At 35.7% G+C, this 14,925-nt stretch overlaps 1 protein-coding gene across 3 annotated transcripts in view; it reads left to right on the top strand.

Annotated features, from left to right (window-relative positions):
• The window catches only part of LOC118763056, a 122,524-nt gene that overhangs the window by 23,232 nt on the left and 84,367 nt on the right, over positions 1-14,925 (top strand). The window contains exon 1 of one of the 3 annotated variants that reach the window (XM_036502291.1): positions 4,389-4,480. The exons of the other annotated variants lie outside the window; for them this stretch is intronic. The gene's annotated coding sequence lies outside the window, so the exon portion shown is untranslated. Of the gene's footprint in view, positions 1-4,388; positions 4,481-14,925 lie in introns of those variants that run through there. 3 annotated transcript variants of the gene reach the window in all.

The raw sequence follows: 14,925 nt of genomic DNA, 5'->3' as shown, positions 1-14,925 counted from the left end.
CAAACTTGACTAGCCCGGATTTTTTTCTTGTGGGGATATCTCAGAAGGTTTACGTTAACAAACCAGAAACACTGGTGCAACTGAAGGAGAGCATCAATAGAGGAATCAGAGAAGTGGGGTCTGAAACTTTTGAGGGTGTTATAGTGCAAGCCTTGGGAGCACGGGAGTGCGAAGTCGGAAATGGCTGCCATTTAAGCGATGTCATTTTTCATATGTGATGTCGTAGTGTTGCAAAATTCGATTAATGCATATTAATTTCCATTATGTCCTTAATATCATATCAAAATAATTTCATGCATTTATTTGTAAAGTTAAGAAAGTTATTAAAAATTGAAACCCATCAGTAACTTTTAGGACACCCTGTACATTGTTGTAAGTTCATTAGTACTGCTTTTATTATTCCATGAGTTTCCTGAAACTTAACACATTTGTATGTATGTATGTATGTATGTATGTATGTATGTATGTATGTATGTAGTATGTATGTATGCATGCATGTATGAATGCATGTACGTTTGCATCTATATGTATGTGTATGAATATATATATATATATATATATAATATATATATATATATATATATACATACACACATACATACATACATGCATTCATACATACATATTATACATACATACATACATATACATGTTGAAACATGTATGGAAAGGTTAAAATAAAGCGCTCATACACTAGGAAAAGACTCCTTAAAAAAGTTAGTAACATTCTGATAAAAGATTTTATAACATTTGTTTAAAAATATTTTTTTAAAATCACCTTTACACTTCAAAACTGTATTAAGTAATTCTCATAGATTTTCAAAGATATATATATATATATATATATATATATATATATATATATATATATATACATACATGCATACATATATGTTGCTATGTATATGTATATACATGCATACAGACAGACAGACAATTTTTAATTGAAGTTGAAACTTACACGACTCGATCGCTCCATATTTTGGTTCATCTTATAGTAGTTGAATTAGCAATGAACATGCAGATATAAGCATATGATTTAACATACCGTTATAATGTCACAGAATATTTTAAAATAAACTTGTAATTTGATTGTTTTGGGTGGGCTTTCTATAGCATTAGTATAGATATAATTAGGTAAAAAATAGCGATTATTCGAATACGAAATGTAAAATGGGAAATGTAACTCGAAAATTGAAAACTAGAATAATAGGAAGAAGTGACGAAAATAAGAACAGAAAATAAAAAATATGAGTAAAAAAGATTTAGAGCTATTTTATACTATGCTGATTGAAAAAATCCTATATCTCGTTTATGAAATGCCTATAAAACTATTTTCTTTTCTTCATTTTTCTCATTTTCAGGAATTTTTTATCCATTTGTCATTTGCATATATCGTTCATATCGGTTTTTTCAATCAGCATATTATATAACAGTTCTAAATCTCTTTTTCTCTTCTTTTTGTATTTTCTTTCTTTTCCTCCTCTATTCTTCTCTTTCTCCTTTTCTTTTCTATTTTTCCATATTCCAATTTCACCTCTCATTTTACATTTTATATTCGGAACCGGTATTTTCTACCCAATTACATCAGCGTTAACGCTAAAGCATTCCAACAACCAATCAAATTACGAGTTTTGGCGGACATTAAGAACCGACACGTTGAGAACGTACTTTTTCTGTTTTTCCTTTTTTATTTAGTTGTGGTTCGAATGAATACTTCCGTTCTGTAAGACTTTCATTATTGCATACTTTCTTTATTATTCATTCAACGTAAACTTCTTAAATTGCTTAATCATGTCTTCGAAATCCATGTTGATAATGAATAATATCCATCATGATAATGTCACTGAATTTCAACAGGATCGTAGTGACATTTCTAGAGCCACATATTGCATATGTTCTGAGCTAATGTCAATGCAGAAACAGTGAAATTGTTTTCATTACGAGTACTTGAAATAACAATGACCTCCTGTGCAGGATTCGTAGAAGCAAGTTGCATTAGTACTCAATATTTGGGAGATATCACATTTTAGAAATTACGTCAAATTGATCACATATGGGTGTAAATGAAAAATGACGATACACTACAGTAAGATGAGTTCTAAATATTCAAATGAAATGTATTAAACAACGAAAGTATCGGATGGGTATTCAGTTAGGCATGGTCTGGACCAATCTTTGGCCGAAACATATCTAAGTTATGTAAGTTATAATGAAATCAGGATGTACCTCTGTTCATTCCAAGTATTTCTGACAACTTCCCAAAAAATCTTTCACTTTCTTCTAATAATTTCTGAAGTTATGGTCGAGGTGTTCATATATATATATATATATATATATAATATATATATATATATATATATATTCTACCTTGTTTATTTTCCTTATATATATATATTATATATATATATATATATAATATATATATATATATATATATATATATATATATATATGTGTGTGTGTGTGTGTGTATATATGTGTGTGTGTGTGAAGGCGCGTGGCTTACGATCGTAAGGTCGTGAATTCAATTTCCGGCGATGCGTTGTGTCCTTGAGCAAGTCACTTTATTTCACGTTGCTCCAGTCCACTCAGCTGGCACAAATGAGTAGTACCTGTATTTAAAAGGGCCAGCCTCATCACACGCTGTGTCAGGCTGAATCTCACTGAGAACTATGTTAAGGGTACACATGTCTGTGGAGTGCTCGCCTACTAGCACGTTAATTTCAAGAGCAAGGTGTGCCGTTAATTGTATCGGCTGGGACCCTCGTCATCGAAACCAACAGGGTGCTCCTATATATATATAGTTAATCCAAATATGAAAACACAAAGAGAAAACACAACAACGCGAGGATGTGGAACAAGTATAGTGTTATTGGACGCTCAGAAAAGGAAAGAAAAAAGGAGGATTTAACGTTTCGAGCGGAGTTCTTCGTCAGAAACATAAGAAAAGGAAAGATCCAAGAAAGGGAAGACGGAGAAAAAAATCCCCAACGATACACACGCAGTCACACATACACACACACACACACACACACACACACATACATATATGTGTGTGTGTGTGTCTATACATGCATACAAGCGCGCGCAAACACAGACACACACAAACACTACATGTTTATTGTTAATTGCAATACTAACTGAAAATCCGGAAGGTGAAATCCGGGAGTCACAGTGGAAAAGCTTAAGCTTCGGTTAAATATTATATAATTACGTTTTCGCTTGAGTATTGTTTATTCGTATTTGTACTAGTAGCACTCCCCTATTATGCATGCATACATATATGTGCGCGCGTGTGTGTGAATGTGTGTGTGTGAGTGCGTGCGTGTGAGTGTATATGTATGTACATACGCACAAAAACACACACCTACACCCCACCCCCCACATATATATGTAACATATATATAATATATATATATATATATATACATATATAAAACAAATGATAGAGGCGGAAAATGGAATATACGAGAAACTCTATTGCTCACAACAGTGAACTACTATGAACATCCCATTACTTAAATATTTTACTTGTGTACAAGTCTGGGCAAGGTTGTTTATGGAAGACCAGCAGTCGCCCATGCATACCGGCCTCCCCTCTCCACGCCACCAGTGTTATCCAAGGGAAAGGCAAAGGCCGATACAACTTGGCACCCGTAACGTCGCAACTCATTTCTACAGCTGAGTGAACTGGAGCAACGTGAAATAAAGTGTCTTGCTCAAGAACACAACACGCAACCGACCGGGTTGCGTGTTGTGTTCTTGAGCAAGACACTTTATTTCACGTTGCTCCAGTTCACTCAGCTGTAGAAATGAGTTGCGACGTTACGGGTGCCAAGTTGTATCGGCCTTTGCCTTTCCCTTGGATAACACTGGTGGCGTGGAGAGGGGAGGCCGGTATGCATGGGCGACTGCTGGTCTTCCATAAACAACCTTGCCCAGACTTGTGACTAGGAGGGTAACTTTCTAGGTGCAATCCCATGGTCAGTGACGTGACCGACGGGGGTAAAAAGAAAAAAAGAAAATATATATATATATAACTCGTATTTATAAATAGGAACATGTTACTCTACCTCTCCGTATCGAGTAGTATTTTTGATTTTTTTGTATTAATTATCAAGAATTTTGTATGTATGTATGTATGCATGTATGTATGTATGTATGTATGTATGTATGTATGTATGTATGTATGTATGTATGTATGTATGTATGTATGTATGTATGTATGTATGTATGTATGTATGTATGTATGTATGAGTGTATGTATGTATGTATGTATGTATGTATGTATGTATGTATGCATGTATGTATGTACAAGTATGAACAAAGGAAAGAAATTAGCTATCAATATATTTCATTGGAGTTACGTTTATCTAACAACAGAATCAGCTCCTGATTATTTAAAGCTTTGCGTCCACCTCGGCAGATGTCCGGAGAAAGGGTAGAAAGGTTGAAGGAAATTCAAAATGGCTTCTAGGTATTCAGACCTTTATTGGTCTGCAGCAGTGACATGATTGTAATACTATCAAAGCAACATCGGTTATTTTCTTTATTTTTATGTCCACTTATTGCGGATAAGAAGGTCGGGTGTTGCATTTCTTTAACTGTAATATAGTATACGTAAGGATATCAGTTTCTTAAAATGGATACCGTACATGGTGGAATGGGAAAAATCAATCATCATTTTACGAAATTTGAATGCATTAGCGATAACAGATATTGCATGCAGGCACGTTACTAACGTGAGTAAGCTGCAGTCTATATAGCAGGGAGCATATGTCCTGACTTTGTGTGTGGATCGGCTAGACTTTGGCTCGTATATCCGGGATATCGGTGGTCATTTAGCAACAGGATGTCCTTGTTGATTGATACTATGTGTTGGCTGAGTAGGTGCAGTTTTCTGTAGAGGCAGAGTGGGTAGTTACGAGTTCCAGGTGAGTAAGAAGGGGCTCTGTCAAGGGATATTCCATTTGACATTAGGGAAGTCATCTCGATAATCCGGGAGTCTTCAAATGAAACAGAACAACGAGGTGAAATTTTCCTTATTCCTACATGTTTTGTATATATCTTCCATTAGAGTCATTAGCTGTCGTGCCCGCACAGCGTCTCGTGATGCCATCTGCTGGTAGACTACAGCCTTTGAGAAACAGGATCCCACCCCCCAGTGGGATGTTGATAGGATTTCAACAGTTACAGTTTGGAATAGAGACCGTGTATGTGTGATTATTAACGTGCAGTGTTTGCAGCGATATCATTTCAACACGAGTAGCTAACCATGACGTTATGAGGGATGAAAGGTTTATGATATGTTTGGGTCTTTGGAATATGCTTTTCAGTTAGCGTCAGGAAGCTCCTAGTTTATTTGTGGTAATTCTAGGTTGACTAGAGGATTGAACCAGATTAGTTTTCTATTTCTAAATCTTTAGCTTGGAGTTGGGGGAGGGTTCTCTATATATGCTAACTTGTTGGTAAATTCACTCCTTGCTAATGACTCGTATTGTGAGTTGCTGATCTATCGAACCTCTCTCCGTCTGCTGAAGGATAAATTCTACAGATGCTTGTAGCTAGATTTCTAATGACAGCTGGAGGTGGTTGGAGTAACTGAGGATATAAATAGTTTTCTCGTTGAATTTTCTGAAGAGATTGTTTTACTTACCCCGAAGTCTATGGTTATGCACAGAAAGTCGACTTTTATCTAGATTGTAATAACTTTTATAGTTAGGCCGAATTCTTTGAAGATCTTTATTATATTCTTCCTGAACTTATTCGTGGCGTGGCCGTTCGTAGGGCTTGAGAACAATGAGGATGTGTGTATTTCTTTCAGATATCCAGTATAAATAATCTATCGGGGTCAGCGGCCGTTTTCGTTTCCTATGGCTACGCCGAGCAGTAAGTCGCCTTCCATTTTTTACCCAGTAGGATTCATCGTGAAACAAGATTGTCTTTCTAACGTTCATGGTGATTCTGACATAGAGATGGATTGTCTACCAAAATCTAGGACTTTCAGGAAGAAGGATTTCAAAATTAAATGGTAGACATATATAATATCGAACTGAATGAACTTGCAGGCTGCGTTATTTTCAATGTCGCAGAACTAGTCGATTACTGCAACGCTGCAGTCTCATTGGTTTAACAGTCTAGTCCTTCTAATATTAGAGCTGATGGTATCAACAATACTTATACTTACGATGCTTGCCTCTCCCTGAGGTTGGGTTGATCATCCAATATTGATGATACAAAAGGAAGCTGAGTTTATGGGCTGTAAGCTTGATACAGGTGGTTACACAAACCAGAAGGGTGGCTAGCTCTTTCACTTCATTGTTTAAGTCGTTGTACGCAGAGATTTTTCTTATATGTTTCGGAAATGGTGTTCGTAGAACGTCTTATATGCGTGGAATTGTTTTGTCATTGACAAAACAATTCCACGTCTTTTACCCGGGGCTGGAGATATTCTCGTGATTTGAAGCTGAATTTATCTACAGATATGCTGGCAGTCAGATCTTTCCAGGGTGTTTGATTACGCTTCCCAGTTTTCTCGATCAGCTTGTTAAATAAAGCTTCTTTAGTGGTGTCTGAGAAAACCTTTTCAATATTCGTTGAGAGGCAATCAAATACCACAAGTGGAACTGTTTTTTAAAAGTCGAGGGAACTATTTAGAAGGCGACAAGTTTGATTAAACTGTAAGTAATAATACTCTAAAGTCGACGTTTTTCTCCACCGTTGTCGAAATACTTCCCTACATAAAAGTTAGATAAGGGTTGTAACAGTAGTTTCATGTTGCTCATGAAGACATCTACCTCTATGTGGTTGCTCGGCCTATTGCAAACAGCTTCCTAATTTATCTCAAGTCGGACCCAATTATCTTAAAAATGCACTCCCTGACATGCAAGAAAACAAGATGATCACGGCTGGAACGCCTCGTTGGTTGGTCTGATTGTATCTTGGCTGACTTACAGTTAAAGCACAATAATGGCTGAAAATATCTACGTTAATAGTTATGCCTGTTAATAGCTGTAAACCTTGAGACGGGCAAGCAAAAGGACAGGGAAAGGTGACTCAAGTGTGTGTAGGTGGGGGGGGGGCTTGAAGGCGCTACACTCCGATCGATATTCTGATTATATTATTTAATATATTATCGACTTTTCATGTCTAGACCCAGATATTAGCCGAGCAATCATTTCACTGCACTTTATACGACATCCAACCACCCTACTACATTGATAATGTCAGACATAACAAGTGATCTATTTCTAGAAAACACATTCACTACTCCCTTCCTTCCTCTTTCTGTCTCCTTTTCTCTCTCCCCTCTTTCTCTTTCTCTCAAACTCATACACTTCGTCCACTCGGTCATTACCGAGCTCCTGGTTAATCACAAGCATACATACACCACAGACAGACACTTTCACCTCCACTCGCTAACACGCGCTCTCCCGGCCGAAGCCTTTCTTTCATACACAGGCAGATACATACAAACGTCTATAAAGGCATTTATATGTAGATATATGCGCGTAAGCACAGAGAGAGAGAGAGAGACAGACAGACAGACAGACAGACACAGAGACAGAGAGAGACAGAGACAAAGAGAGACAGACAGACAGAGCGGGGATAGATACGAGGGGAGAGAGAGCGAGTCTCCGGGGCTACTAAAGCCGCTACCCTGAGCTTCATCAATTGGTTATATAATTTAGGGTGTTCATAAATTATCTTTACAAGTTCCCCTATTTATATTCTAGATGTATTGTATACAAGCAAGGAAGGCCATGTGGAAGTATTCTGGTGTTTCTCATGGAACTTTCTTCGTTCCTCTTTTATCTCTTTTACTTGTCAGTGACCTGAATAATAATAATAATAATAATAATAATAATAATAACAACAACAACAACAACAGCAACATCGAAAAATACCTTAGGAATGAGAACCCAGGTTCGAAATTTCCTCAAGACGCCTGATGAAGGCAGGAGGGTATATCAGCCGAAACGTTGTGTTAACAACAAACAAGATGAGGACAAATATCCATCAATTGTAAACAATGTAAATAATGTACATAATTCCTCATCTCTTAAACATAGAACTATTTTATATGAATTGTCGGACGAGAGTTCAAAATTTAAAAATTCAAGGGTAAATAAATTTGGTAAAAATTATTAGATAAGCTAAATATACAGATTCGGGTAAAGGACATCATCTACAGCCGTTTCAGGGGCACATTAAATGTATAAATGGTGTTTTAAGTATTCCATATACAAAAACATAATGCCCCACCACCACCATCACCACCACATCAGGATGGTTTCCTTCGTGATGAAATCCTACATGATGATAATTTGATAGAAGCCCTTACCTTGGATTTTTGTCTGTTTATTTGTTACTTCTCCATTCGGTACCTGAACCCACCGTACATGATACATAGATTTTACATATAACTTTTACATGTAATTTTATTCACTTATTTATATAAATTTATATGTATATTTATTTCGTTGTGTGCTTTAAATTTTACTTTGGAATTTGTATTGATTGCCTAGATGTGTTCCTTCTATAATTTCTCTTATCCTTATATGTACAAATATATATGCATGTGCGCCGGTATGTACGTACGTACATACATACATACATGTACGTGAATGTTTTATATCCTATAACTTAGGCTCAGTACATCTCACACAATTCTCTCTCTCTCCCTACACGTACAATATCTTCATTTCCCCCAATCCCTCTCATCGCACATTTCCAGTTATTTCCTTTCCCTCTCAATACTTTCCATACACACGCAATATACGACAACATAACACACAAACGGACCAATGAGGCTAGCCAGTCCTGATTTCATTGACCGAACTCCTTACTTGCTTTAAATATAACTTGATTATTGCATCTCCAGCAACACAGAATGTTGGTAGAGGTGACAACTACAGGATATATTTAATCAACAGTGAAAATAGCACTATAATTATTTCTCTTGAACATTTATATTATTAGAGGTTGAATAGTAAACATCAGACCTATAAATAACTGTGTGATATTGAGGGCAGCGGCCCTTTAATGTGTGTTCAACATTGCATTTCCACCTTCCGGGACTATTAAAATAAAGTAATATAAAGTACTTACTCAAGTTCAAATCCCGCTTTGATCAACTTGGCTTTTCAAAATTCTTGGGTCAAAAATTGTATTAATCTCGGTTTGATTTCATATTCATCTATGGTTAAAATTGCAGCATTTTAACCTTCTGGTAACATAAAGAACCAAATTTATTTTATTGACTTCAGCAGTTTGTAAGGTTTACCACAGGGGAATTTGAACATGGAAGTACTACCCAAGCTCCGAGTTCAAATTTCGCTGATGTACTCTACTTTTTATACTTCTAGGGTCAATAAAATTATTAGTCACGTTCTGAGTTAAAATCTTGCGATCAACTTTGCATTTCAAACTTCTGTTATATGGGTCATTAAAATAAAGGATCAGTCAAGTATTTCGTTGATATAATTTGATTAGCTACCAAACCCCTCCCCGAATAATCATAGTATGTCTTCGTTAGAAATCTTTTCTGTTAAAGGAAGTGAATAATATACGTTAGAGCGCTGAACAAAATATTTTGCCTCTATATTTTCTGTTCAAATCCTACCACAAATAATTATTTATGTTCAACTGATTTTGTTACAAATATTTACCAATAATTCCAGCTTTAGTTTTCCACTTGCTTAAAAGACTCCGCCGGTTACGACGACGAGGGTCCCAGCTGATACGATCAAGGGAACAGCTTGCTCGTGAAATTAACGTGCAAATGGCTGAGCATTCCACAGACACGTGTACCCTTAACGTAGTTCTCGGGGATAATCAGCGTGACACAGAGAGTGACAAGGCCGACCCTTTGAAAAACAAGTACAACTCATTTTTGCCAGCTGAGTGGACTGGAGCAACGTGAAATAAAGTGTCTTGCTCAAGGACACAACGCGTCGCCGGGAATCGAACTCACAACCTTACGATCATGAGCCGAATGCCCTAACCACTAAGCCACGCGCCCTCACTGCTTTCCACTTGCTAACTATGATATTGCTACAGGTAACCACCAAGTTGTGACAGAAAAACAGGTTCACCGGAGTGACTCGAACCACATAACGACTACTTGTCGGGCAACTGCTATCTAAATCATACTTCATATCGTAAGTTTTGCAGTTGATTGCATTTAATTGCATACTGGATTGCACACCGGAAAATTGCATAACTTTCAAAAATTAAAAATAAAACGAACCGTTTACCATGAAATGTATATAAAATTGATCGGTTACATTGAATATGCAAATAATGCTAATTTTGGTTAATTGCATAATATTTTTTCCCGACTTTTAGGTTAAAAGTAGTAAAATTAAGCATAAAATTGAACATGTGATTCGATAATAAAGTGATTCCTAGAAATTCCGTTTTCATGATGACTAAAAAAGGTGACAGTATTTCATGTTTGTAAAAAGTTCTAAATTGAAACTATGAGAGTTCGAATTGTTGTGTGACTTTATTTTTTATTGTCCACTAAAAAACTTAAATGAAAAAAAAAACTTCATTGTAGATAGAATTTCTAGAAAGATAATTTTAAATTGTTTTGAATAAATAGTGAATAGGATGTAATTTATTAATTAATTAATTTTTTCATTATCGACAATATTAATATTTTGCTATCGATCCGGATAAAATCACTCTTGATTCTATGATACAAACTTCATGTTTTAAAGTGATATAAATTAGAACTTCCCATCAAAATTTAAGGTTAATTTATCATCTAAACGGCAAGTAAATTATGATTAAGTTAATTTACTAAACTTTTTATACTTTCAAATTTAATTGAAACAAAGACAGCGTGTTTCAACAGAAATACGTTAATTAAATGGTTAAGCTGCGGCTGGTTCACTTTATTTTATCTTAATCTGCATGAGCTTTATTATTTAATCGTTGATTAATTCAAAGTGTGTAAAAGCCATTTTCTGATTAAACAAGAATAATATCAAATGTATAAAAGTTGAGTTCAACGAATGTTATATCGATACAAACCTATAATATTTAGATTAGATCGAGCAAATCTATCCTTTCTAGGTACGAATAATACACCCATAATACCTTTCTATAGACCTAATGTCATATTACTATTGAATATCTTATAATTTATTGCCTTCTAGACGAATTCAATTAATTACATATTCCAGTTAATTACATTAGAATATCAGTTAGCGAAATTTTTATAGTTATAGTTAAGCAGAATCAACTGTAATGTTCTAGAACGAGTTTTGTTTCATATTTTCATAAATTTCAGTTTCCTATTATCAAAATTATTATTTCTTTTATAGGAACGTTCCTATTCAAAACTACTTCTAATATTCTCATCTTTTGGTGGAAATCTTTTTTCTCTCGATATTATATCGTCTGAGTGTTTTCCTGAATATATTATATATGAGAATTCGTTTTCAAAACTAGACTTCATATCAAAAATCACCATCACCATATTTTAACAGCTTTTCTTGTATTTTCACGGAAGTTTTAATGCCTTTGTTCGATTACGTCTATAAAGTTATATTCTAGTTCTTCAAAAAAAGTTAATTACGATGTCCGACTTTTAGCTATAATTTTCTTAGCTGTTCGAACGATTATTTCAGATAAGACTAATGAATCATCATTCTCAGTGAATGTACAATTTGTCTCCAGAATTCATCTAATCTTCGCGACAGATTTCTCCTGAATAAATAAGTTACTATACCTTGGCATAAAACGATATATACTATTTTTTAGACTAGCTAGATGCAAATGTAAGTAAGATAGTTGATCATCTTTTCATAGCTTTTTACTTTGATTGTTTGGTTTGCTTTTGCTTTACACGTCTTTCAGTGTAGATTTCTGTTGTTGTACATGATCCGTTAATCATAGGATATAGTAGTGACAATAATCTATTTATGTGCAATGGGTATAAACATCTCCGTCTTTATTATTTATTTTTGTAAACAGCAGCAGCGCAAGTGAAAGTGTGAGACAGTTGTTTAACAAAGAAATAAATTTTCTTTTTTATTCAGTAGCCTTGTTTTTATCGTGTTGTTTCACTGCACATTCGAGCACAACTTTGTGTATCTTGGAAATATAAAGTGTTTTGTTTCGATATTTTCTATTGTATTAATATTCTTTTCTACAATAGGCAAAATGCCTGAAATTTGGGAGAGGGGGATAGCCGATATCATCGACCCCAGTGTGTAACTGGTACTTATTTCATCGACCTCGAAAGGATAGAAGGCAAAGTCGACCTCGGCGGAATTTTAACTCAACGTAGCGATGGGCGAAATACCACGAAGCATTTCGTCCATCGTGCTAACGATTCTGCCAGCTCATCACCTTTTTTTATTGTACTAACATTATTTTCCGTAATCTATATACGTAATCTATATACATTTCTGTACTGTTGTTATATAGCTTCAGGTCGATCCTGTCGGAGCAGACGTCAAAGCTATGATTTCATTTTTAAAAAAAACATAGCGTTAAGAAAGAAACAAAGGAAAAGGGAGAGAGAGAGAGAGAGAGAGATTTAAATTGTTAAATTTCGTCTTCCTTAATTAGACTGTAATTTGAGAAAATTTGGTTGGTACTGCTAACAAGTTAGTTGACTTCATAGGAGCACTCTTCTCGGCTTGTATTCCTTTGTCCTTTATATTTGTAAGTCCTGGGTGTTCGCGTTACGTATTTGTCGGCATCTTTTTCATCGTTCCAAAAGCATTTAGTATTAATGAGATTATTTCTGTTCTCATTCTTCACAATCTGGTTTCCAGGTCTTTATATTTATAAGAGCATATATAACAGACGATAATGTATTTGATGGTACATTATCGACTGTCTCGAATAGGTTTCCTGGTGGCTCTTGATAACAATATCCCGTCATTATCATAATTATTTTTAAGGCGATGAGCTGGCAGAATCGTTCGTACGCCGGAAGAAATGCTTAGTAGCATTTCGCCTGTCTTTACGTTCTGAGTTCGAATTCCGCCGGGGTCAGCTTTGCCTTTCATCGTTTCGAGGTCGATAAAATAAGTACCAGTTGAACACTGAGCTCGATGCAATCGATTTACTCGCTCCCCGAAATTGCTGGCCTTGTGCCAAAATTTTCAAAATCATTATTATAATTATTACTAAGGCAGTAAGCTAGCAGAATCGTTAGCAAGCCGGGCGAAATGCTTTGTGGTATTTCGTCCACCGCTACGTTCTGAGTTCAAATTCCGCCGAGGTCGACTTTGCCTTTCATCCTTTCGGGGTCGATAAATTAAGTACCAGTTACGCACTGGGGTCGATATAATCGACTTAATCCCTTTGTCTTTCTTTGTTTTTCCCTTCTATGTTTAGCCCCTTGTGGGCAATAAAGAAATAAGAATCGTTAGTACGCCATTCAAAAGTTCTTTGTGGCATTTCATCCGTATTTACGTTCTCAGTTCAAATTCCACCGTGGTCGACTTTGCTTTTCATCCTTTCGGGGTTGATAAAATTAGTGAAGCATTGGAGTCGATGTAATCGACTAATCCTCTTCCCCCAAATTTCAGGCCTTGTGCCTGTAATAGATAAGATTATTATCTTAATTACTACAAAAGCGGAGAGCTGGCAGAAACGCTAGCACACCGGTCAAAATGCGTAATGGAATTTCGTCTGTAATTACATTCTAAGTTTAAATTCAACAAAATAAGTACCAGTTGAGTATTAGGACTGAAGTAATCGACAAGCGCCCCACTTTCAGTCCTTGTGCTTATAGTAGAAAGGATTATTATAAATAAATTTTTGAGGCGTTGAGCTAGCAAAATCGTTAGTGCATCGAATAAAATTCATAGCGGCATTTCGTCCAACTTTTCACTTTCTGTGTTCAAATCCCGGCGAGGTTAACATTGCCTTTCGGGGACAGATAAAATACATACCAGTTGAAAACTGGGGTCGATGTAATGAACTTACCCCTTCCCCTGAAATTGCTGGCCTTGTGCCAAAATTAGAAACCATTATTATTATGGTTGTTATATTCAATAATAGCGTAGTGTTGGTAACATTTTTCGTATATTCTGAATCCATACCGCCTGTTAATCTCCTAATATATCTTTTCCGTATTCTGTTGCGTTTTATTTGATAATCGTGCTATGTCATTTCGGCTTCTTTCAAACATTATATAAATGTCACAGTTTCGTTTGCTTCATCTTCTGACATCTATTTATGTACTGACTTCTGTTTGTTTTGCTTAAACAATCTTTACTTTAATCGTTTGCTTGGGCGTAGCCATGGTTACGATGCCTTGTTTTACTCGTTACTGTTCCATCTTTTATATAATCCCACACCTCTTCCCCTGCTATATATTTTGTGCTACAGTTAATCTGCCCGCCCAAAATTCTTATTACGATTGCATCATTAGCTTGGTTTTGAGATTTTCTATTGTTTGTGTGTGTTTATATGTTCTCGTAACATACCTAATTGTTGCAATCATTCTCATGTACTGACCATGCTTCCACAGCGTATAACTATGTAATTACGTTTACTTAAGTTCGATGATGTTTGTGTTTGTATATGTGTGTGTGTGTGTGTGTGCGCACGCGTAATATGTGTGTGCTGAACACCGAATGGGTATAGTATATTATTTTGTAAATGTCCATCGTTCGATTTAATTTAGTTATTTGCTTCTCCTGTGAACTATGAACAGCCAGTTCCTCCTGACGTTTAATGAAACTCGGGAGAAATACATACACACACTTGCGCGCGTGTGTGTGTGTGTATGCGAATATGTATGTATGTATGTATGTATGTATGTATGTATGTATGTATGTATATTGTCGTGAAATATGTTCTGGTAAGGTAACTTGCTTTCTGGTCCATTATCTCTGTCTTCCACAGAGCTTCTTTATAATGGGTGTATTTGTCCATATTGTACAG

The sequence above is a fragment of the Octopus sinensis genome, linkage group LG4 (genome assembly GCF_006345805.1).
Source record: "Octopus sinensis linkage group LG4, ASM634580v1, whole genome shotgun sequence".
In the NCBI taxonomy this organism is placed as follows: domain Eukaryota; kingdom Metazoa; phylum Mollusca; class Cephalopoda; order Octopoda; family Octopodidae; genus Octopus; species Octopus sinensis.
The sequence above is the reverse complement of the archived record's forward strand: the minus strand, read 5'-3'. Positions and strand labels throughout refer to the sequence as shown.